General features: G+C 37.3%; 2 pseudogenes; both read right to left on the bottom strand.

Annotated features, from left to right (window-relative positions):
* Positions 1–13,048: 13,048 nt before the first annotated feature.
* Positions 13,049–20,422, bottom strand: LOC102838458 (annotated as a pseudogene).
* A 733-nt stretch (positions 20,423–21,155) lies between these two features.
* Positions 21,156–21,955, bottom strand: LOC102838082 (annotated as a pseudogene).
* Positions 21,956–22,975: the final 1,020 nt, after the last annotated feature.

Here is a 22,975-nt window from a genome sequence, read left to right as displayed (position 1 = left end):
AGGCTATGAAAAAGATTCAGAGATGCAATTTAGAGGATCTAGGAGCTCTGGTAGCGTAGTGGTTACGAATTGGGCTGCTAGCCTCAGGGACAGCAGTTCAAAACTACCAGATGTTCCATGGGAGAAAGATGAGGCTTTCTGTTCCTGTAAAGATTTACAGCCTTGTAAATCATACAGGGTCGCTATGAGACAGAACTGACTCCACGGCACAAAACCACCACCACCTCTAGGTCTTGTCTTATGCAGCAAACTCCTCTAGTTGCTGTATCAAATGTGCTGGGCTTCAGATTCCTTACTTATAAAGGGAGAGTTTGGATCAATGCATTAAATATCCATATCTGAAGAATACATTAAAATAATGCACAGAATGGTGTTTGGTAGTCTCCAAAGTCTTACAGATTTCTTGGCAGCCACAAGTATCTCCTAGTACTTCTGCAGATACCTTTTCTCTTCTGTTACTCAACAGGAGTGGGATTTTTGTAGCATCTTCCCATGCATGCAAGCATCTGGCCCTGCAGCGAGTTAAACATAGCTACAAAGGGGAACCAACCAATGTTGAAACAACACAGTCACAGTAACAAGGTCAGCAGCAGGGGATATTAGATTTTGAATTTGCTTTATTGAGTGGAGAACCAGAGACTGTAGTTCCAGTAGCATGTCCTTTTGCTTTGTGAAATAGAAATCCTCACTTCCATCTGTGAAGACTCTGGGGAAAGGAAATGAGGTCTTTGGCTCTAGGCCTTTCATTACAGAGTAGTTTTGTACCAGATGAGGCCACAGATTAACAACAACCATGTCTCTATAGAGACCCTGCTCAGAAGAAGAAAGACGATTTCAAGTCAGCACAGAGAAACTAAATTTAGAAGTAGTGCTGTCTTGGGAATATCCCTGGTTCCTTGCTCAACTGGACAGCTCTACTAAGTGTGCATGAACACATATATATTAGCTAGAAAGAGTATGAACTTTCCATATCAGAGGCTGATAGGCTATGCTCTCATATAAAACTTCCTAAAATACAGACAATATAGTAATGTCATCCCATTCTGCTTCTGTTCATCTAACTTGAAAATTTAGGTATATTATAATGTTTTCAACAGTATACAAAGAGTATATTGTTGTTGTTAAGTGCTGTCGAGTCAATTCTGGCCCATAGCGATCCTGTATAGGGTTTCTGAGGAGTAGCTGGTGAGCTTGAACCACCAACTTTGAAGTTCAAACGGCTTTGCAGTCTGGCACATTAACCCACAGCGCTACACCAGGACTCCAGAGAGTATATTAGAGACTAATATTTTCTAATTACAAAAAGTTTCATATTACTATAGAACATAATTTAACTTCAAAAACTGTACACCCTATTTAACTTCTCTAAACCTTGGTCTCCTTGTCTATATAGAGAAGCCAATAAAATATAGATCTTTTCCTTGCATCTTGACAATAATTTTATGGGAAACTATGTTTGAGCCACAAAGCCGGCTGCTCAAACCCACTAGCTTACCCTCAGAAATTATATACAGGATCGCTATGAGTTGAAGCTGACTCGAAGGCACTTAACAACAAAAAAATCCACATATTTATGGAAAAAGAAAAAAAAGACCTCTAAACTAAAATTCAAGTAGTTAAGTTCAAGAACTAGGATTTTCACACAGATGCAACAACTCTAAAGCCTAAATCTTTTTAATTATTATTGTTTTTATTTTATTAAGAAGACTCTTGGTAACAACTACTTATGCCAATATTTTTCCTGGAAAATTAAAATGAAGTTATGGCTCTAGAACTTAGAATGGTGAAAATAAAATTGGGGAAAAATGGTATACCTCTTTAATACCTCATTTGTCAGTTTGATATCTAAACTATGGTTTCCTTTGAATGAAAGCCATTAATTCTGTAGAAACAGTAAATTAATCATCTGGGAATCCAGATAAATCTCAAGGACAGAAATGATTCTCTATTCATTCCAGAAATGTTGCTCATAAGAAACATAAGAACAGGAAGAATTAAGCAAGACCAAACAGGAAGACAATATCATATCTGAATCAGGAAATTCAGTCTTTCTTTAAGCTTTTTCTGTTTACCAGGGGGACAGCCATATCATTTTATTTGCTAGGGTCACTGCTTATTGCTGCTGAGGTTGTTATTAAGTGTCATCAAGTCGGTACTGATTCATAGTGATACTATGCACAACAGAATGAAACAATGCCCAGTCCTAGCCCAACCTCACAATCATTGCTACGTTTGAGCCCACTGCTGCTGCCATGATATCGAACATATCCTTCTCTGAGAACTAACCCTCTGTTTGTTCTTTTGACAGTTCATGGTACTTGCCATATTCTCCTGGAATGCCATAACTCAAATGCATCAATTCTTCTACTGTCTTCTTTATTTTTGTCCAACTTTCACATGCATATGAGGTTATTGAAAATATCATGGCTTAGGTCAGGTTCACTTTAGTCCTCAAATTGACATTTTGTGCTTTTCAATACTTTAAAGAGGTCTTGTGCAGCAGAATTACTGAATGGAGTTCATTGTTTGATTTCATGAATGCTTCCCTGAGTATTGATGTTAGAGTTGAGCAAGATGAAGTCTTTAACAACTTCAATCTTTTCTCCATTTGTATGAATGCTGTCTACTGTCTAGTGGTGAGGATTTTTGTTTTCTTTACATTGAAGTGCAACCCATACCAAAGGCTTTGGTCTTTAATCTTCATCAGTAAGTATTTTAAGTCTTCTTCCTTTTAGTAAGCAAGGTTATATCATTTGCATATCATAGGTTGCTAATAAGTCATCCTCCAATCCTGATGCCATGTTTTTTCTACATATAATCCAGTTTCTTGAATGATTTGCTCAACATACATATTGAATAAGTATGGAGAAAGAATACAATTCTTTCTTAATCTTAAACCCTTCAGAGATCCCTTGCTCTGTTTGAACAACTGCCTTTTGGTCTATATACAAGTTCCGCACAAGTACAATTAAGTGTTCCGGAATACTCATTCTCTACAATGTTTTCCATGGCTTGTCATGATCCATGCAATCCAAAGCCCTTGTGTAGTCAATAAAGCACATGCAACATCTTTCTGGTATTCTCTGCTTTCAGCTAAGATCCATCTGATATCAGCAATGATATCCCTTGTTCCGTGTCCTCTTCAGAAACCAGCTTGAACCTTTGAACGTTCTTTATCAATGTATGGTTGCAGCTGTTTTGTGTTATCTTTAGCAAAATTTTACTTTCATGCGGTATTAGTGATATTGTCTGAAGATTCCTGCATTTGTTGGTTCACCTCTCTTAGAATGGGCACAAATATGAATCTCTTTCAGTCAGTTGATCAAGTAACTCTCTTCCAAATGTCTTGGCCTAAATGAGTGAGTGACTCCAGTGCTGTATCAGTTGGTTGAAAGGTTTCAATTTGTATTCCATCAATTCCCAGTGCCTTGTTCTTTGCTAATTTCTTCAATGCACCTTGGACTTCACCAATATCATTTTCTCTTGATCATATGCTACCTCTTAATATGGTTGAACATTGGCTATTTCTTTTTGGTACAGTGACACTGAGTATCACTTTCATCTTCTTTTTATGTTTTCTGTATTATACAATGTTTGGCCCATAGAATCCTTCAATACTACAACACAAGATTTTAATTTTCCTTCATTTCCCTCAGCTTGAGAAATGCTGAGTGTGTTCTTACCTTTTGGTTTTCTAACTCCAGGTCTTTGCACATTTCATTATATTATTTGAATTTGCCTTCTTGAGCAGATCTTTGAAATGTTCTGTTCAGCTCTTTTTACCTTTTCTACTATTTGCTTTAGCATCTTTTCACTGGAGGGCAAGTTTCAGAGTCTCTTCTGACATCAGTTTTGGTCTTTTCCTTCTCTATTTATTGTCTTGTTCATGACCTTTTACTTTCTTACTGTGTGATGTTCTTAATGTCATCCCACAACTCTGCAGGTCTTAGTTCTTTAGTGTCTAATGCATCAAATTTGTTCTTGAAATGTTCTCTAAATTCATTTGAGTTGTGTTCAAAGTCATATTTTGGCTCTCGTGGACTTGTTTTAATTTTCTTGAGCTTCAGCTTGAACTTGCACATGAGCAATTTATCGTGTGTTCCACATTCTGCCCCTGGCCTTCTTTTTCTTTTTCTTTCTTTTTTTTTTTTTTGTATATATATAAAGAGAAGTTTATTATCAAGGAAACAGCTTACAATTATAGATTCCCATATCCCCAGAGGAAGAGTTATGTCTATTATATTGGAATCAGGCCACACTCCCAAGGAAGCTATTAGAATCCCTTCAATTGATTGTCTGCTCATAGCTACTCATCATAGAGTTACCTATGCCTATACTAGGTTTTGTCACCTTGGGAATAAGCACATCTCAATTGGTAAACAGCTTGAAATCATCCCTGGCCTTTTATGGAGTTTTCCCACCATCTCTTTCTGTAAATGTAGACAATTTAATTTCTGTGCTTCCCATATGGTGAGATCTATGTGTACAGTCGTGTCTCATGGTGTTTTAAAACGTATTTGTAATGAAGAGGTCATTGGTCTTGCAAAATTCTATCATGCATTCTCAACATCCTTTCCATCACCAAGGCCATATGTTCCAATTACTGCTCCTTACTTTTTGTTTACAACATTTGCATTCCAATCACAAGTAATTATCAATACATCTTGAAGTCATGTTTGATCAATTGCAGACTGAAGAAGTTGGTAGAATTCTTCCTTTTCATCATCATTGGCTTTAGTGGTTGGTGCATAAATTTGAATAATAGTGGTATTAACTGGTCTTCCCTTTAGGCATACAGACAGCATTTTACTTAAAGGCAGATCTTGAAATGTTCTTTTTGATGACAAATGGCATGCTAATTCTTTTCAAGTTTTCATTCCCACATAATAAACCATATGATTGTCATGTTCAAAATGGCCAGTACCAGTCCATTTTGCCTCACTAATGCCTGAGATATTGATGTTTGTATGTTCCATTTTGTTTCTAAAAACTTCCAATTTTTCTAGATTTATACGTCATACATTCCATGTTTCAATTATTAACACCTGTTTACGCCTGGCTTTTCTTCATTATGAGTTCTGTCATGTCAGCAAATGACGGTCCCTAAGGTTTTACTCCATTCGTGTCATCACGATCAACTCTAATTTGAGGAGGGTGGTCTTCCTCAAGTCTCATTTTGAGTGCTTTCCAACTTGAGAGGCTCAACTGTTGGCACTAAATCTGACAATATTCTGGTGCTCTTCATCGTGTTTCATTATTTAATACTGTGGTTCTGACAGTTTCCCACTGCTATTCTTAATGTTTTCAGTGAATAAATATTCTGAAGTGGACTGTCTCTCTTTTTTCTTAGTCTGTCATTGTCTGGAAGCTCAACTTTAACCTGTGATCAGCATAGGTGACCCTGCTGGCATTTAAAATACTCATGGCATAGCTTCCAGAATCATAGTAACATGCAAGTCACCACAGTATGACAAAGTAACAGATGTGCTCTGGAGAGTCTGCTGACAACCCCCACTACTCTCAAATTCAGGTGTGTCAAAACTTGGAATCACCACTCATGAATAAAGAAAAATCCTGGACAATAATGGGCTGTGAATTCTTCCTCTTATCTCACTGTGATTAAAGCTACATTAAACTGCTTTCTCCTACTATAGGTTGGACACTCAGATATAATCCCCTATTGCTGGCATGAAAATGCTTAGATTTACCTATGAATACGTCTGATTTCTGTTTGAAGAGGGATTGTATGTTGAAAAACCTTTTACCACTTTGTAAAGGATTTCAATGGTATTAGTACTTTTGTAACATACCTCTAGCAGGGTAGTTGGAGTTTGTAGAACTAAAGTCTTCTCCAACATTTCCGTTTGTTTTACTGGGGCAGGCTAGGGGAAAGAGATGGTCTGCATATCTGGAAGACTCACAACCTTCCTACTCCAGAGACAGGACCTGACTGATAGATTTCATCGCCAGTGTTCCCCCGACTTGGCTTCTGTATTGACCTACATCTGTTCCATCCAGCTGAGCATGTGACACTATCCCTTTTAGTAATGCATGCTATGATCTTGAGCTTTAATGTGAAAATCAACAGACTTGCCTGTACAGTGGTACAGATGCTTAATGCCACCTCCCAGCAAACACTGCCTTTAGTGTAAGGGCTCCTTTAGAGCAGATAATTAAAGTTATTTTTCTTAGTTAACTAATTTAAAATAAGCTACCTATGTTAATAGTAAGAGTTGAGTTTGTATCATCACACGAATTTTCATATGTTGCTGTATTCAATGCTTACCTTGTAATATCACTCTTTGTAAAACTTGTTTTTCTTCTCATGACCTAAGCTTAGTTCTTTTGATCCAAGGAACAATGCCCAGGATTAAAGTAACTATTTTCATTTGAAGCAAATATCCTAGAAATGAAATCTAAAAATAAGAGTAGGAAATGATAGCATGACCTAAACAAAATGGAATCTTTAGTCATTCAGTCTCAAATGAGGACCCTGCAAATGAGGAAGTTAATAAATTAGCTAAGATGACCTTATGGTCTTAGAAGGAGAACAGGACAAGGAGAATAGGACATGCTTAAACCCAGATAGTTATATCAGGAATTAAGCAGCTGAGACCCTAAAGGTAACATATTTGAGGAAATTTATTGATTTATTATTTCCTTTTCCCAAAGAATGCTATCTTGATGTTAAGATAGATTAAGCGTACATCCAAATGTAACTTACCCTATATAATGTGCTTGCTCTTCATAATGGGCAGGACAGTCTTGAGAAATTATTCTTTCTGTCCTCCAGACTGCTTGCTTTCTGTTAATAAAGCTTGGATTAGGAGAAAAAAGAGAATGATCATATTACTCTGAGTCGTTTTAGTTACCAGTATGATGGAGTGAGCACTTTCTACTCTACCCTGTCTCTCTCTCTAAATGCACCACCAAACCTTGACAAAATGCATGCAGTTGATATTGAGGACTAAGCAGAAATAGTAGTGACAAACTATCAAAAACAATACCATCATTTTAAATGTCACTAAAGCTAGTGATGATGAAATTGAAGAATATTACCAACTATTTCAGTGAAAAATTTATCAAACATGATAATTACAGGTGGTTAGAATGTGAGCTCTGGTAGCGTAGTGGTTACGAATCGGGTTGTGAACCTTAAGGTTAGCAGTTCGAAACTACCAGCTGCTCCATGAGAGAAAGATGAGGCTTTCTACTCCCATAAAGATTTACAGCCTCAGAAACCCTGGACAGGGTTGCTATGGGTCAGAACTGACTCAACAACACTTATTAACAACAACAACAGAATGTGAAAGTTGGAAACAAAGAACAAGGATCAGTAGTTGGTAATATGACCTTGGTCATATTCTCACATGTTATAATTTTGTAAGGCCAATGACATTCATTACAAATAGCCTTTTAAACATCTCCTCACCAGATGGAATACACAGAAATCAAATTGACTACATCTGTGGGAAGAGATGGTGGAAAAGCTCAGTATCAGCAGCCAAAACAAGGCTAGGGCAAGACTGTGGAATAGACCATCAATTGTTCATATGCAAGTTCACACAGAAGCTGAAGAAAAAAATTAAAAAATCTACAAGATCCAAAATATGGCCTTGAGCATATCTTACCTGAATTAGAGAACATTGTAAAAAAACAATTAATGAATTTATACACTAATGACTAAAAACCAGAAAAGTTGCGAATGACATCAATAACATTATACAGGAAGAAAGCAAAAGGTCATTCAGAAGGAAAACAAGAAATAAAACACCAAAATGCATATAAGAAGAGACTCTGAAGAAGTCCACAGTGCTCTGAAGACATTGACAAAGAATAAACTTATGCAGTATTGGAAGCACTCACTAATATATACCAAGAAATTTGGAAGACAGATACCTTGCCAACTGATTAGAAGAGATCCGTATTTGTGCCCATTCCAAAGAGAGTGGACTCAAATATGGAAATCATTAAACAATAGCATTAGTATAACTTACATGTAAATTTTTTCTTAAAATAATTTAAATGTAACTGTAGCAGTACATGAAGAGAGAACTGCCAGAAATTTAAGCCATATTCAGAAAAAGATTTGCAATGAAGTCGTCTATCATTGCTAACCTCAGATGGATATTTACTAAAAGCACAAAATACCAGAAAGATGTTTATCTGTACTTTACTGGCTATGAAAAGAATTTCAATTGTGTGGACCATTATAAACTATGGATAACATTACAAAGAATGAGTATTCCAGACAGTTAATTGTGCTCATGAAGACCCTGTATATAGTACATGAGGCAGTTTTTCAAACAGAAAAAGGGGACATTGAACGGTTTAAAATCAGGAAAGTTAAGTGTCAGGGTTTTATTCTTTCACCATACTTATTCAATCTATATGCTGAGTAAATAATCCAAGAAGACGGAGTATATGAAGAAGAGCATGGCATCAGGATTGCCTGCAATTTGCAATATACAGATGACACAACCTTGCTTGTTGAAAATAAAGAGGACTTAGAATATTTAGTGATGAAGATCAGAGGCTATAGCCTTCAGTATGGGTTGAACCTCAGTGGAAGGAAAACAAAAATCCTCACCACTGGACCAATAAATACCATCATGATAAATGGAGAAAAGAAGTTGTCAAAGACTTAATTTTGCTTGAATCCACCGTCAACACTCACGGAAGCAGCAGTCAAGAAATCAAATGATGTTTTTATTGAATTAGACAAAAATGCTGTACAAGACCTCTTTAATGTTTTCAAGAGCAAATATGTCAATTTAAGGACTAATGTGTGCCTGATTCTAGCCATGATATTTTCAATAGCTTCATATGCATGTGAAAATTGGACAATGAATAAGGAAGAATGTACAAGAATCAATGCATTTAAGTTATGGTGTTGGAGAAGAATATTAAAAGTACCATGGACTGTCAGAAGAACAAACAAATATGTGTTGTAAGAAATACAGCCAGAGTCTCCTTAGAAGCAAGGATGGGGAGATTTTGTCTCTCGTACTTCGGATATGCTATCAGGAGGGACCAGTTCCTGTAGGAGGACATTATGCTTCATAAATTGGGGGGGCGGGAAGGGCAGTGAAAAAGAGGAAGCCCATCAAGGAGATCCATTGACACAGTGGCAGCAGCAATTGGCTCAAGAATAACAATAATTGTGAGGGTGGCACAGGACTAGGCAGTATTTCATTCTATTATGCATAGGGTCATTATGACTCAGAACAAACTCAACAGCACCTAACATCAACAACACAGTAGGCATCTTTCTGGTATTCTCATCAGCAATGATAACGCTGACATTTGTCTTTTAACCATTTCAAAATTATCTTCAGAAAATTTTACTGGTGTGTGATATTAACTGTATTGTCAATACTATTGCATTCTATTGGATCACCTTCCTTTTGAATATGGATCTCTGCCAGTCAGGTGACCTGGTGGTTGTTCTCTAAATTTCTTGGCATTGACAAATGAGTGCTTCTAGCATTACACCTGTTTGTTGGAACATCTCAATTAGTATTCTGTCAATCCTTGAAGCTTTGTTTTCATCACTAGCTTGAGTGAAGACAAACTTCTTTCTTCAGCACCATCAGTTCCTGATCATATGCTCTCTCCAGAATTGGTTAAGCATCAATCAGTTCTTTTTGGCACAGTGATTGTGTATTTCTTTCATGTTTTTATGATGCATCCTGTGTCATCAATATTTTACCCAAGTTGTTGTTGTTGTTAAGTGCCATATAGTTGGGTTCCAACCCCTAGGGACCCTGTACAGGGTTTCTGAGGAGCAGCTGGTGAACTTGAACCATTAGTCTTGCGGTTCAAGCAGACTTTACAGTCCAGCACAATAACCAATGCCAAGCCAGGAGGCTATTTTACCCATAGCATCCATCAATATTGCAATTCCTTTCTTAAATATTTTCTTCAGTTTGTTCAGTTTGAGAAATCATATTGACATTACTTATAATAGATTGTGTACTTTTAAAGCTATTATTAACAGATGATACATGCAGTAATCACTTTGGCACATTAGCTTCAACAACTTTTCCTATGCACAGCATTCAAGAAATTATGTCAGTCTTTCCTACTTAATGAAGCTCACCTGACTAAACCCGATAATTAAAGTGAAATAACATTTTCTAAAGTATACTGTAAACCACTTTCTCCAAGTGTGGTCCTTGGGTTACCAGCATAAGCACCACTTGAGAGTTTATTGTTGTTGTTGTTAAATGATGTTGAGTCAGTTCCTACTCATAATACCCTGGATAGGGTTTCTGAGAAGCAGCTGATGGGTTTTACTCTAGCTAGCAGTCTAGTTCTTCTCCAGAACTACTAAGAGTTTACTAGAAATATAAATTACCAGATTCTACCCTGGATGTGGAGTCCTGGTGTGGCAATGTAGGATAAGCACTGGATTTCTAACAGCAAAGTTGGTGGTTCAAATCCATCAGCCGCTTCTCAGAGATCCTATACAGTGTTGCTATGAGTCAGAAACAACTCCATGGTGCTTAACAACAGCTCTAGATGTACTGAATATGAAACTGCTATGGATTAAATTGCAATGGCCCACCTCCAACAAATATATTGAAATCTTAGTCCTTGTACTTGTGAATATGACCATGTTTAAAAGCAGGGCCATCGAAGATGTTACCAGTTAGTTTAGTTTAACACGAATTCATACTAGAGTAGCATGTGCCCTGATCTCATATAACTCTTTTCCCTGTAAAAGGAGAGAAGATCCACAGTGTAAAGGAGATAGAAGAAATTCTCCATGTTACACAGCATCTGCAAGTTATGCAATGCCTGAAATTACTATAAACTAGCACAGAGGAATGGAAAGATCCTCTCCTGCCACCCTGATCTTGGACTGTCAGGCTTCTGAACTGTAAGACAATAAATCTCTGTTGTTCAAAGTTACCTACTTTGTGGTATTCTGTTATGGCCGTTTTAAGAAACTAAGACAAAATCTTTGACGGTCATGCCCTGGAAAATCTCAGTCATTTAGATGAACATGAAAGTTTGAGAACTACTGATGCAAAATATACAAATATACTCAAGAACTATTGAACATACTGTACATTGCTTTAGTCTTCTGTGAATACTACAGTCTCAAGAAGCAACATAACCAGAAAATCAGATACTTTTCATTGGCATTTATCTTTCACAACTCATGAAACTATTGAAAGCTGATTTTCTTGGAGGAATAATTACTTTCAGAAATATTCAGCACTCTGTATCAGAAGGTTCAGGAATGATTTCTTCGAGGGAAAGAAAATAGGAAATTTTTCTTGACTGATTTGTATTTTGATAAAGCAATTGTTTGAGAGAACTGATGTCAGCACACTGACCTGCAGTCACAATAAATTTGTCAATTTACTCAATGAATCATCTCTAATGTCAACATTTTCCCCTAAACCCAAATGCTTTTATGCATTATAGATGCCTGCTACAAAAACTATAAACCATGAAGATGTTGCTAGTAAGACGCCACAGCACAAAAGACAGGCAAGTAGTGATGGCAATTTTCTCTCTCAGTTTGCACAAAATAAATAAATATGTATTTATGTGTAATCAATTTCTTCATAAAACATCAGAATAAATAATTGAAATAAACTGTTGAGTGTTCATTCTATTAAACAATAAGGAAACGGTGAATTTTTTTCTCTGTTAATAACATTTGTCATTATCCTCTTTCACTGACTCAGATAAATTTTTTTCTATGACTTTGCTTTGTTCAAGTTATCATCATCAACAGTTCTCTCCCAGAGTCTAATATTTAGTTATAAACCAATCTTGTCAGGATTAGCTCTAGGCAATAAGTTTAATTTAGGAGGTTGTTATTGTTAAGTGCTATTGAGTCTATTCTAACTTACTTGTTTTTAAATCCAGCTTCTATCAGGGCATCAGAAAAGTAACAGGTGGTGAGACAACTCACCAAATTCCAAGTGTGTCCATGAGTTGACTGTATGCTTGGAAGTGTAAGTACATCTCTTTACAGGAACTGATGACTTCACTAGAAAAAGGTCTTATGACAATTTTCTGTAACATTTTGGTTTCTTTTAAGGAACCCTGGTAGTGTAGTGTGTTATGAGTAGGACTGCTAACTGAAGGGTCAGCAGTTCAAAACTACCATCTGTTCTGCAGGAGACAGATAGGACTTTCTGCTCCTGTAAAGAATTACAGCCTTGGAAACCCTTAGAAAAGGGTTGCTAATGACTCAGAACTGACTCAATTACTCACAATCACCATCACTTTTCTCCATGGAGTCCTGCTGTAGCACTGTGGAATAAACACTGTAATGTTTACCACAAGGTCAGCAGTTCAAACCTACCAGCCATTCCTTGGAAATCCTATATAAGATTGCTCTGAGTCAGAACTATAGCAGCTTTATTTTTAATAGCCCCAAAATTCTCGTAGCTTAAGTAATCAATCAGAAACTGAGAAATATCCTGATTTCCTATTCGCTCTACTTGCAAGGACTGTTCACAATATATTAGCAAGCAAATATTTTTAAGTAAAAGAGAATGGAAAATCAACAAACATCATAAATTCCACATTAGGGATACATGATAAATTCCACATCAGGAATACTGTGTTAACATTTGAGTTAGGAATCTCTACTAGGGCTAAGATAAATTTTATTGCAAACTACACCATTCATGCTGTTAAGTGCCAACTCATGGCTACCATGTACAGGATTTTCAAGGAACGCCTGATGGGTTGGAACCACCAACCTTACAGTTGGCAATCCAATGCTTATCTCATAATCATCACACTAGGGTTCCATGTGAGCTAGTCAGGACAAAATACAGATTTTATACAAACATGGAAAAAAGATTTATACAATATCACTGTTGAGCATATATGCTGTGGCTGAAATATAATTCAGTGATGTAAATTTAGAAAGGTTCTCATGATTACTGGCTATTTAAAAGACTTGAATTAATAGAACTTTTTAGGCAAAACAGTGGAATTCTGAAGGTGATTTTCATTCTCTAGTCAGACTTCATTTTACTTTTTTAAAACATGGAAGAAAACTCTTGGCCATCTAGAGATGATTTCCTTTGTATTCTACCATGTGATCCAAATCTTCTTTAAAAGGATTATTACCTAGTTCATTTAAGCAAAGTAGTGCCCAGAAAAGATGGTCCCTTGGAGGGAATTCTTCCTAGTCAACTCACTCCCAACTTTCGTTTTATTCAGGCTCAAAATTCTTTGGTTCTGAGTTCACCTCTCGTCTCATTGATATACTGACATAATGGTAATTCTCTTTCTCAATGAAAGAATTCACAACTGAGGCAAAGTGAACACTCTTCAAGTAAAGAACTGCTTCTTCCAAGGTTTCTCTTTGAGCACATTCTTCCCAGCTCTCCCCAAATTCCAAATGACCCCCAGAAAGTTGGAAACTGCCAGCTCCAAAGGACCCTTTTCTCTTCCCCAGAAGGACACAATGAGAATGCTTCTAACTAATCACCACTACTCCTACTCCGAACTCCAGTCTCTGTCCCTGCAGTTCTGCAACAATGGACTTTTAATTATTGAATTAGATAACCACACATAGGAAACTAACTACATATTCTTGCCCACCATGACCATAATTGTATATCCACATATTTTCATAAAGTCAACATATCTATGTTCTACAGATTTTTAAATCTTTGATCCGTAAGATTTTTACTATGAACAAAGATAAACCTTGGACATAAAAAAGGCTGCCTGTGTTGAGAGATTAAGAAGGAATCAAGATGCAAAACTTTTCAAACACTAGAGAACACTGATTCATCTTTAAAACGCTTTTCCTTCCCTAAGTCCTTATTTACTAGATGTTGTTGTCAGGCTGTGATTAAACACTTTGATCACTAGCTCCTCCCTGTTAACAAGGCTTGCAATCAGTCCTCTTAAAGGAAGTCTGATTGCCCCCATTGTGAAGGCTTAAATATTCCAGATGTCTTTGCACAAATACTTGGGTTTTGTCCAGTGCAAGGGACAGCTCCATTTATTCAACCACAGTAGCCTGCAAACAAGTCCTACCCAGAAGTATTATTATGCATCCTTTGTCTCACAGTTGTCACAATGGTGAGTATATATTTTTCTCTTCCACTAAGAGATACAGTGTCATTTCAAATACAGTGTCCACGTTCCATGGGCCATCAACAAGCTATACAGAAAGCACTTTGATGAAGCATATAAGTCAATGACAAAAAAATAATGTCTGCCAAATCTCAAGAGCCCCAAACTTGGCATCATTTCTTTTTTTGCTTCAGGAACTGAGAGCTTTATATGACTCATTATTATTGATGTTCTTTTTTTTAAAAAAAAGTGTCATCATCATTATTAGGGTGGCATAGAAGGAAGAAAGAAAAAATATTATCACTGGCATAAAATGAGGAGATAAAAAAAAATGCTGATATGGTTTTGGTTAGAATAAATGTTCTGTTGCTGACCGATTTGCTTCAGTGCAGGGAAAAAGAATTTCAGAGACCATACTTTCTGTATTACATATTATAGACGGAATGTTGGCATCCCACTGTCTGATCACAAAGGCATATTAGCATTACCATCACTCCCAATAATGTCAGATCAATTAAGGTCAAGGAAACTTTATCCCCCTCTAAGGTCTCCAGCTTTAAAAAATAGATCAGATTTCCCTCAGGCCTATATAAATTTAAATATCTTTAGTGAATCCAGTCTAAGGTTGTTGGTTGTGGTTCTGTGCCATGGAGTTGGTTCTGACTCATAGCAACCCTATATAGGTTTTCCAAGGAGCAGCTGATAAACTTGAACCACTGACCTTGCAGCTCAAACCAACCTTGCAGTCTAGCATATTAATCCACTGTGACATACCAGGACTCTAGAGATTAACTGGGTTCAAATTTTAGCACAACTACTTTAAACTATGTTACCTGAAGTAAGTAATTTAGAAAATTTTGTAACCTCAATTCTTTCATTTTCGAAATGGTAATAATAACAATGTTGCTATGAGCATTAAATAAGAAACTATCCTCAACTGCATTTTCCACATTGCAGGTCGTCAATGAATCTTCCTCCAATTCTGATGCCACATTTTTCTTCATATAATCTAGCTACTCGGATTATTTGATCAGCATACAGATCAAATAAATGTGATGAAAGGTTACAAACCTGATGAACACTTTTTCTGATTTTAAATCATTCGTATTTCTTTGTTCTGTTTGCATGACTGCCTCTAGGTCTACATACAGGTTTCTCAAGAGCACAATGAAGTGATCTGAAATACCCATTTCCCACTATGTAATCCACAGTTTGTCATGATCATGACCTTTGCATGGTCAATAAAGCACAATAAACATCCTGTTAGTATTCTCTGCTTTCTGCCATGATCCATCTGATGTTCTGTGTGCTCTTCTGAATCCAGCTTGAATTTCTGGCAGTTCCTTGTTGATATACAGATGCAAGCATTTTTAAAATTATCTTAAGCAAAATTTTATCTGCATGTGATATTGATGATATCATTCAATGATTTTTACATTTCATTGGGTCACCTTTCTTGGAATGGAGACAAATGTGAATCTGTTCAAGTCTGTTGGCCAAGCAGATGTCTTCCAAATTTCTTGGTATGGATGAGTGAACACCTTCAGGGCTGCATCAGTTTGTTGAAACATTTCAATTTGTATTCTGTGATTTCCTGAAGTGATGGTATTTTGCTAATGTCTTCTGTGCAGCTTGAACTTCTACTTTCAATATTATCTGCTCTTGACCAGGTACCACATCTTGATACGGTTGTATTTTGACCAATTATTTTTCCTTCAGTGTCTGTGTATTCCTTCCATTTTCTTTCAATGCTTCTTGAATTATTCAGTAGTTTTTCCATAAAATACAATATTGGAACCTGAGGCTTAAAATTTTTCCTCCACTCCTTCAGTTTGGAAAATGAGGTTGTTCTTCACTTTTGCTTTTCTAACGTCAAATCTTTGCACAATTAATTTTAATGTTTAACTTGGTCTTCTTGAGATGTCCTTTGAAATTTTCTCTTCAGATAACTTACTTCATCATTTCTTTCCATCATTTCAGTTTCTCTATGTTCATGATCAAGTTTGAGAGTCTCTTCTGGCATCCATTTTGGTCTTTTCTTTTTTCCCTGTCTTTTTAATGACTTTTTTTCTTCATGCATGCTGCTGTTGTTGTTATTATGATATCATCCAGTAATTCCTCTGGTCTTCAGTCTTAGTGTCTAATGCATCAAATCTGTTCTTGAAGTGGACTTGAGATTCAGATGGCATACACTCAATGTTATATTTTGTTTTCTGTTTTCTTCAGATTCAACCTGAACTGGATTATGAACAACTGATGGTCTATTTCACAACTGGCACCTGGCCTTGTTTTAACTGATGCTATGATTGGAGGAAGACTCATGAACAGCCTGTGATAAGCAGATGATACAACCTTGCTTGCTGAAACTGAAGAGGACTTGAAATACTTTCTGATGAAGATCAAAGAGCACAGCCTTCAGTATGGATTACATCTCAATGTCAAGAAAACAAAAATCCTCACCACTGGACTAATAAACCACATTCTTATTAATGGAGAAAAGATTGAAGTTGTCAAGGAATTCATTCTTCTTGGATCAACTATCAACACTTTATAGAAGCAGCAGTCAAGAAATCAAACGATGTATTGCATTAGGCAAATCTGCTGCACAAGACCTTTTTAAAGTGTTGAAGAGCAAAGATGTCAGCTTGAGGACTAAGGTGCGCCTGACCCAAGCCATGGTATTTTCAATAACCTCATATGCATGTGAAAGCTGGACAGTGAATAAGGAAGACTGTAGAAGAATTGATGCTTTTGAGTTATGGTGTTGGAGGAGAATATTGAAAGTGCCATGGGCTGCCAAAAGTACCAAGAGATCCATTTTGGAAGAAGTGCAGCCAGAGTGCTCCTTAGAGGCCAAGATGGCCAAACTTCGTCTCTCATACTTCGGACGTATTGTCAGGAGGGACCAGTCACTGGAGAAGGATATCATGTTTGGTAAGGTGGAAGGTCAGAGAAAAAGAGGAAGACCCCCAACGATATGGGTTGGCCAAGTGGCAGCATCAATGGACTCAACCATGGCAACATTAGTGAGACTGACCCAGGATCAGGCAGTGTTTTGTTCTGCTGTGCATAAGGTCACTATGGGTCGGTACCGACTCGATGGCACCTAACAACAATAGCAATGTGTGTCTTGGAGTTCTGGTATGGTGCTGTGGGTTAATGCGCCAGACTGCAAAGCCATTTGAACTGGAAGGTCAGTGGTTCAAGCTCACTAGCTGCTCCTTGGAAATCCTCACAGGGTCGCTATGGGTCGGAACCAACTCAACGGCACTTAACATCAACAACAGCATGTGTGTCTTCATTTTCTCTTCACACAGATAAAGTAAATTTTATTTATGTGTTTTTCTTTTGGTGAGGTCCACTTGCGTAGTCACTGTATTTTGTTGAACAAGGTATTTGCAATGCATAAGTCATTGATCTTGCAAAATTCTATAATGCCACCACCAAGGTCATATTATCCAACAGTTGATCTTTTCTCTTTGTTTTCCTCTTTTATATTCAATCACCAGTAATTACCAATGTCTCTTGATTGCATATTTGATGGATTTCAGACTGCAAAAATTGGTGTTTTTAGGTGCCAACAAGTTGGCTCCAACCCATAATGACCCTATGCAAAATAAAAAGAAACAATTCCTGCTTTTGCCACACTTGAGTCACTCTCATTGTGCCAAGAGGGGTCTTCATCTTTTTCACTAACCCTACAGCATGGTGTCCTTCATCAGGGACTGGTTCCTCCTCATACTGTGTGAAGTATGAGGGAAGAAGTTTAATCATCCCGGCTTCTAAGGAACATTCTGGCTGACTTCTTCCAACACAGATTTGTTTGTTCTTCTGACAGTCCATGGTACTTTTAATATTCTCCTCCAACACCATAAAAGCAATTTTCAAATGCACCAGTTCTATGGTTTTCTTTATTCATTGTCCAACTTTCACATGCATAGGAGGCTATTGAAAATACTATGTCTTGGGTCAGGTGCATCTTAGTTTTCAAACTGACCTCTTTGCTCTTGAATTCTTTAAAAGAGGTATCATGAAGCATATTTGCTTAATGTAATATTTTGTTTGACTTCTTGACTGCTGCTTCCATGAGTGTTGATAGAGGATACAAGGAAAATGAAGTCTTTGATAACTTCAATTGCTTCTCCAGTTATCATGATATTATTTATTGATTTAGTTAGTGGTGAGGATTTTTCTTTTCTTTAATTGAGAGGTGAAATCTGTACTGAAAGCTATTGCCTTTGATCTTCATCAGTAAGTATTCTAAGCCCACTTTGCTTTTAGCAAGCAGGGTTGTGTCATCTGCATATTGCAGGCTATTAACAAGTCTGCTTCCAGTCCTGATGTCATGTTCTTTTTCATATAATTCAGCTCCTCAGATTATTTGATCAGCATACATAGTGAATAAGTATGATGAAAGAATACACGCAGGTGCACACTTTTCCTGATTTCAAATCATTCAGTATCCCCTTGATCTGTTCAAACAACTTCATCAACATACAGGTTCACAAACAGCATTATACTTCAAATTACATCTTGAAATGCTCTTTTTGATAATGAATGCACCATTCCCCTTTAACGTGTGATTCCCAGCAGAGCAAACTATGTTGTTGTTGAGTGCCATTGAGTCAGTTCCAACTCATAGTGACCCTGTGTAGGGTTTCCAAGGAAATGCTGATGGTTTTGATGATTGTCCAATTCAAAATAGCTAATACTAGTCCATTTCAGCTCACTAACGCCTAGGATACTGATTTTGTATGTTTCAATTCATTTTTCACTTCTGATTTTCAGATAAATACATCTTACATTTCACATTCCAATTATTAATGGATGTTTTCCGCTGTTTATCTTCATTTTGAGTTGTACCCCCACAGTAAATAAGGATCCTGAAAGTTTTGCTCTATATATGTCACTATGGTCAACTCTCCTTTAAGGAAATAGTTCTTCCCCTGGTATACCATGGTGGCTTCCAACCTGAGGGAGTCATTCTTTGGTACTATATCTGGTAATGTTCTGCTGCTATTCATAAGAATTTCTGTGACTAACCCTTCAGAAGTGGTCCACCTCTCCTTCCTATTCTGTCTTATTCTGAAAGTTCTGCTGAAACCTGTCCAACATGGATAACCTTGTTAGTATATAAAATACTGGTTACAAAGCTTCTAACATCTCAATGCTGGGGATAGCATATGCAGACCCTGGGTTGATCAGTGGCAGCCCCATTAAACTGCCTCTGAATATAATCAGTTTAACCCAGATGCTCTCTTTGCTCCTGAAAGTATACAGGAATGTGATAATTAAGAACAATGTAGCATTTTAGATATAGATAAATGAAGCCCGGTGCCTGAGATCTTGCTCACAAACAAAAGTTTGCAAAGTGTACAGAGACAGCTTGGCTTCTTTCAGGAACCTTGCTTTATGTTAACTATCCTTAAGAAACCGCACTTCACTACTCTAGATCATTTAAGCCTAAAAATTAATATATAACAGCTTGATTGAATCTTCTTTCTGTAAAAATAAAAATGTTAGATTGTTAAGAAAAACTATGAAAATATCTTAAAAGTTGTTCCTGTGAATCATTATGTCCTGTTTTGAATGATTAATCACATTTCAGATCCATATCCTGTCTTAATCACATCCTTCCTTTGTGAAATTACATCCTCCCCTTGTGAATTACATCCTGCCTTTGTAACAAATCCCTCCCTAAAAAAGAGAATAAAAGGCCTAGGTAGAGTTAGATCTGTGTGCAATGCTGTGCAATGCTGTGCAATGCTGTGCAATGCTAGGCAATGCTAGGCAATATGTTTGCAGATCTGTCTACCTGCCAGCTTGCATCATATCTTTGTGTCTGTCTTTTTTGTATATATTTAGTCTCTCTCTTTCTCTATCCCTTTCGCGGCCAGATCTCCCTTCTTCGTGACACCCACACTTCCTTGTCAAGGCTGGAACCCGACATAGGAACTTGACATCTCAACACACAGACACCCACAGTAAGGCAAATGGACAGACAAGTTCTTCCAAACCAGCTGGTGGGTTTGAACTGACAAGGTTGCGTTTACCAGTCCAGTGCTTATCCTACAGCATCACACCAGGGTTTAGATAAGTATGGTTGTTATTGTTGTTGCTAAGTGCAATCTATTTGGTTCCGATTGATAGCAACACTGTATATGGTTTCCAAGGAGAAGCTGGTGGCTCTGAACTGGCAACCTTGTGATTAAAATTGACCTTGTAGTCTAGCGCATTATCCTGCAACACCACACAAGAACTCTAGCTGTTACATAAAAACCAACAACTAACTAAATTGCAGAACTACAACAAAAGCCAGAATACCAGCAACTACTTCAGCAATCTTGACCATTTTTCTTGTACCAGAGCATTTGTCTTGTACTAAATAGGTCATAAGGAGGTCTGGTAGCATAGCAGGTTACCAGTTGGGCTGCTAACCATATGGCCAGAAGTGCAAATGTACCAGTTGCTCAATGGGAGGAACATGGGTTTTTCTGCTCCCATAAAGATTTACAGACTCTGAAACCCTGAAGTGGGTCGCTGTGAGTCAGAACTGATTCCACGGAACATAACCACCACCACCATGTATTGTGTGTTCCATTCCCTTATCCATGTTGTTCTTCGCCACTTTACTTTACAAATAATCCCCTCTCAAGGAGAATCATCTCATAATTCTTTTTGTGAATAAAATTATTTTACATTTAGAACACTCTCCATATCATTTTACTGTGCTCTTTCTCTTCTTCTTTTTTTTCATTTTATACAAATATTTATTGAACAGCTAGGGAAATACATAGTTTACAAAAACATGGTCAAGAAAGTGAGTTAAATGCACAAGTAATAGAGAGCATAATACATTCTCTGAATCACAGCCATCAAAACAAAGTGCTTTAGGAAATCAAGAATGAGATTGCTTCCAGCCTGCAAGGGGCCTTGGGTGGGTGGCAACACAGGAAAGGGGATTGAGATTAAAATAGAAGATTTCAGTTTGGATTGTTGATGATACTCTGTCTGGACTATATTTGTTTCTCTCCTTTTTCTCTCCCCATCTTTGGGCTTAATTTACCAGTAGTGCTCAGGGCTGTTCAATGTGCTTTTTCTATACTTGCTTGCATTTTTGCTTTAATATCTTCTACAGAACTAGTTCCTTTCAGTGTTTTTTCCTGTTGTTTTTTTTTAAAGGATTCTTGACCTTTTGATCTTGGTGTTGATGGTTTTGAGTCTTTTCCATTCTGGCTTGATTTTTGTGCATTTTTAGCTGGCGTGTCCCATATAGATTTCTTCACTGGAACTTTTTCTTCAGTTTCATCATCATCATCTTCATCATCATCATCTTCAGCAAGCTTTACTTTTTCCTGTGTAACCTTGTTACCACTTGCAGGGGCAGACTGCTTTCCTGACATACTTAAGAGTTTCACTTCTTCCTCTTCATCACCTGACTCTGCATCTTCCTCTACAGCTACTAAGTGCTGTTCACTAATATGCACAGACCCTGAACCACACTTCAACCGTAAGACCACTGATGGCGTTATTTTAAAGCCCCCAGGGGAGACCATTGGCTGTATAGACATTTTCAAAGTAGCCAGTGTGACTTTAATTGGGCTATCTTCATAATTCATTGCCTCTGATTCAGTAATGTGCAATTCATTCTTGGCACCAGCCCCTAAACTGACTGTTGTTAATGATAACTGGTGCTCATTTTCATCATTACCCACCTTAAAGTGATCATCTTTATCGGCTTTTAGTTCACAACTGAAGAGATAGTTTTGGGCCTCAGAGGCCTCATATCCATATTCATCGAATCCTCCAGGGGGTGATGGTGTGCACTTAGGTGAGAGAGAAGAAGGGCGGAGATAACTGGGTTGGTGCTACTGAAAACAGCCATGCAGGATAGAATCACACCAGGGCTCTTTCTCATTAGATCCTAGAAATAACCTAGAGTATGTTTATGGAAGCTATTTATAGTCCCATTTTTCAGAAGTAAAACATTCATACAGGTTGCAACGTTTGACCAAATTTCTTGATTCTAAGTCTGGCACTCTTGTTGTCCTTCCTTGCTGCCTTCCATTGTAAAAAAATCTTCCAGGTGGCCAAATGCATAAGGCTAATTATTGAAATGGAATGGTTCCTCACTGAGAAAATCTGAGCACATGGACAGCTGGATATCTTTTGAGTCTTTCCTCTATTATAAGCAAGGAGTTATTATTCTGGCTAAGGAGTTATTTTATTCATCAGATGCCAGAGAGTTGAATTTTTATATAGCTCAATGAGTGTTTGGCTGGCCAGAGGAGGCCAAATAAAAATTTCATGAAGTTTGGAGTAGGCTGTGGGTGAGTTGCAGGAGTCTCCCTGCTGACTTGGCCTTTGCTGCATGAAAGAAAAAGCTGAACCTCAGTAAGCCTTCTGTAAATCCTAGAGAAACTCATTTGACAAAAATATATACATGAGGCTACAAAGGCCAGAAAAGCTGACCATCCACTTTTTTTTTTTTTCTTTTTAGGAAAAAAAAAAAAAAATTTTTGTTGTTGCCCTACATATTTGAGGTATATTTAATGCTTGCTTTGCATCCAACCATATGTCAGGCACTAGGAAACACATGTTGTTGTTGTTAGGTGCCATCACATCTGTACCAACTCAGAGAAACCCTATGCACAACAGAATGAAACACTGCCTGGTTCTGAACCAGTCTCACAATCATTGTTTCATTTGAGACCATTGCTGCTGCCATTATGCCAATCCATCTCATCAGGAGTCTTCATCTTTTTTTTTTTTTTTTTATTACCCTACACTTTCCCAAACATGATATTCTTCTCTAGGGACTGGAGGGACTTGTCCCTCCTGGTAATATGTCTGAAGTATGAAGAAGCACATAGAAGAAGCTTATCATATCTTGAGACACAAAGAC

The sequence above is a fragment of the Chrysochloris asiatica genome, unplaced genomic scaffold (assembly GCF_000296735.1).
Source record: "Chrysochloris asiatica unplaced genomic scaffold, ChrAsi1.0 scaffold00057, whole genome shotgun sequence".
NCBI classification, from domain to species: Eukaryota; Metazoa; Chordata; class Mammalia; order Afrosoricida; family Chrysochloridae; genus Chrysochloris; species Chrysochloris asiatica.
This window is presented reverse-complemented; position numbering and strand designations above follow the sequence as displayed.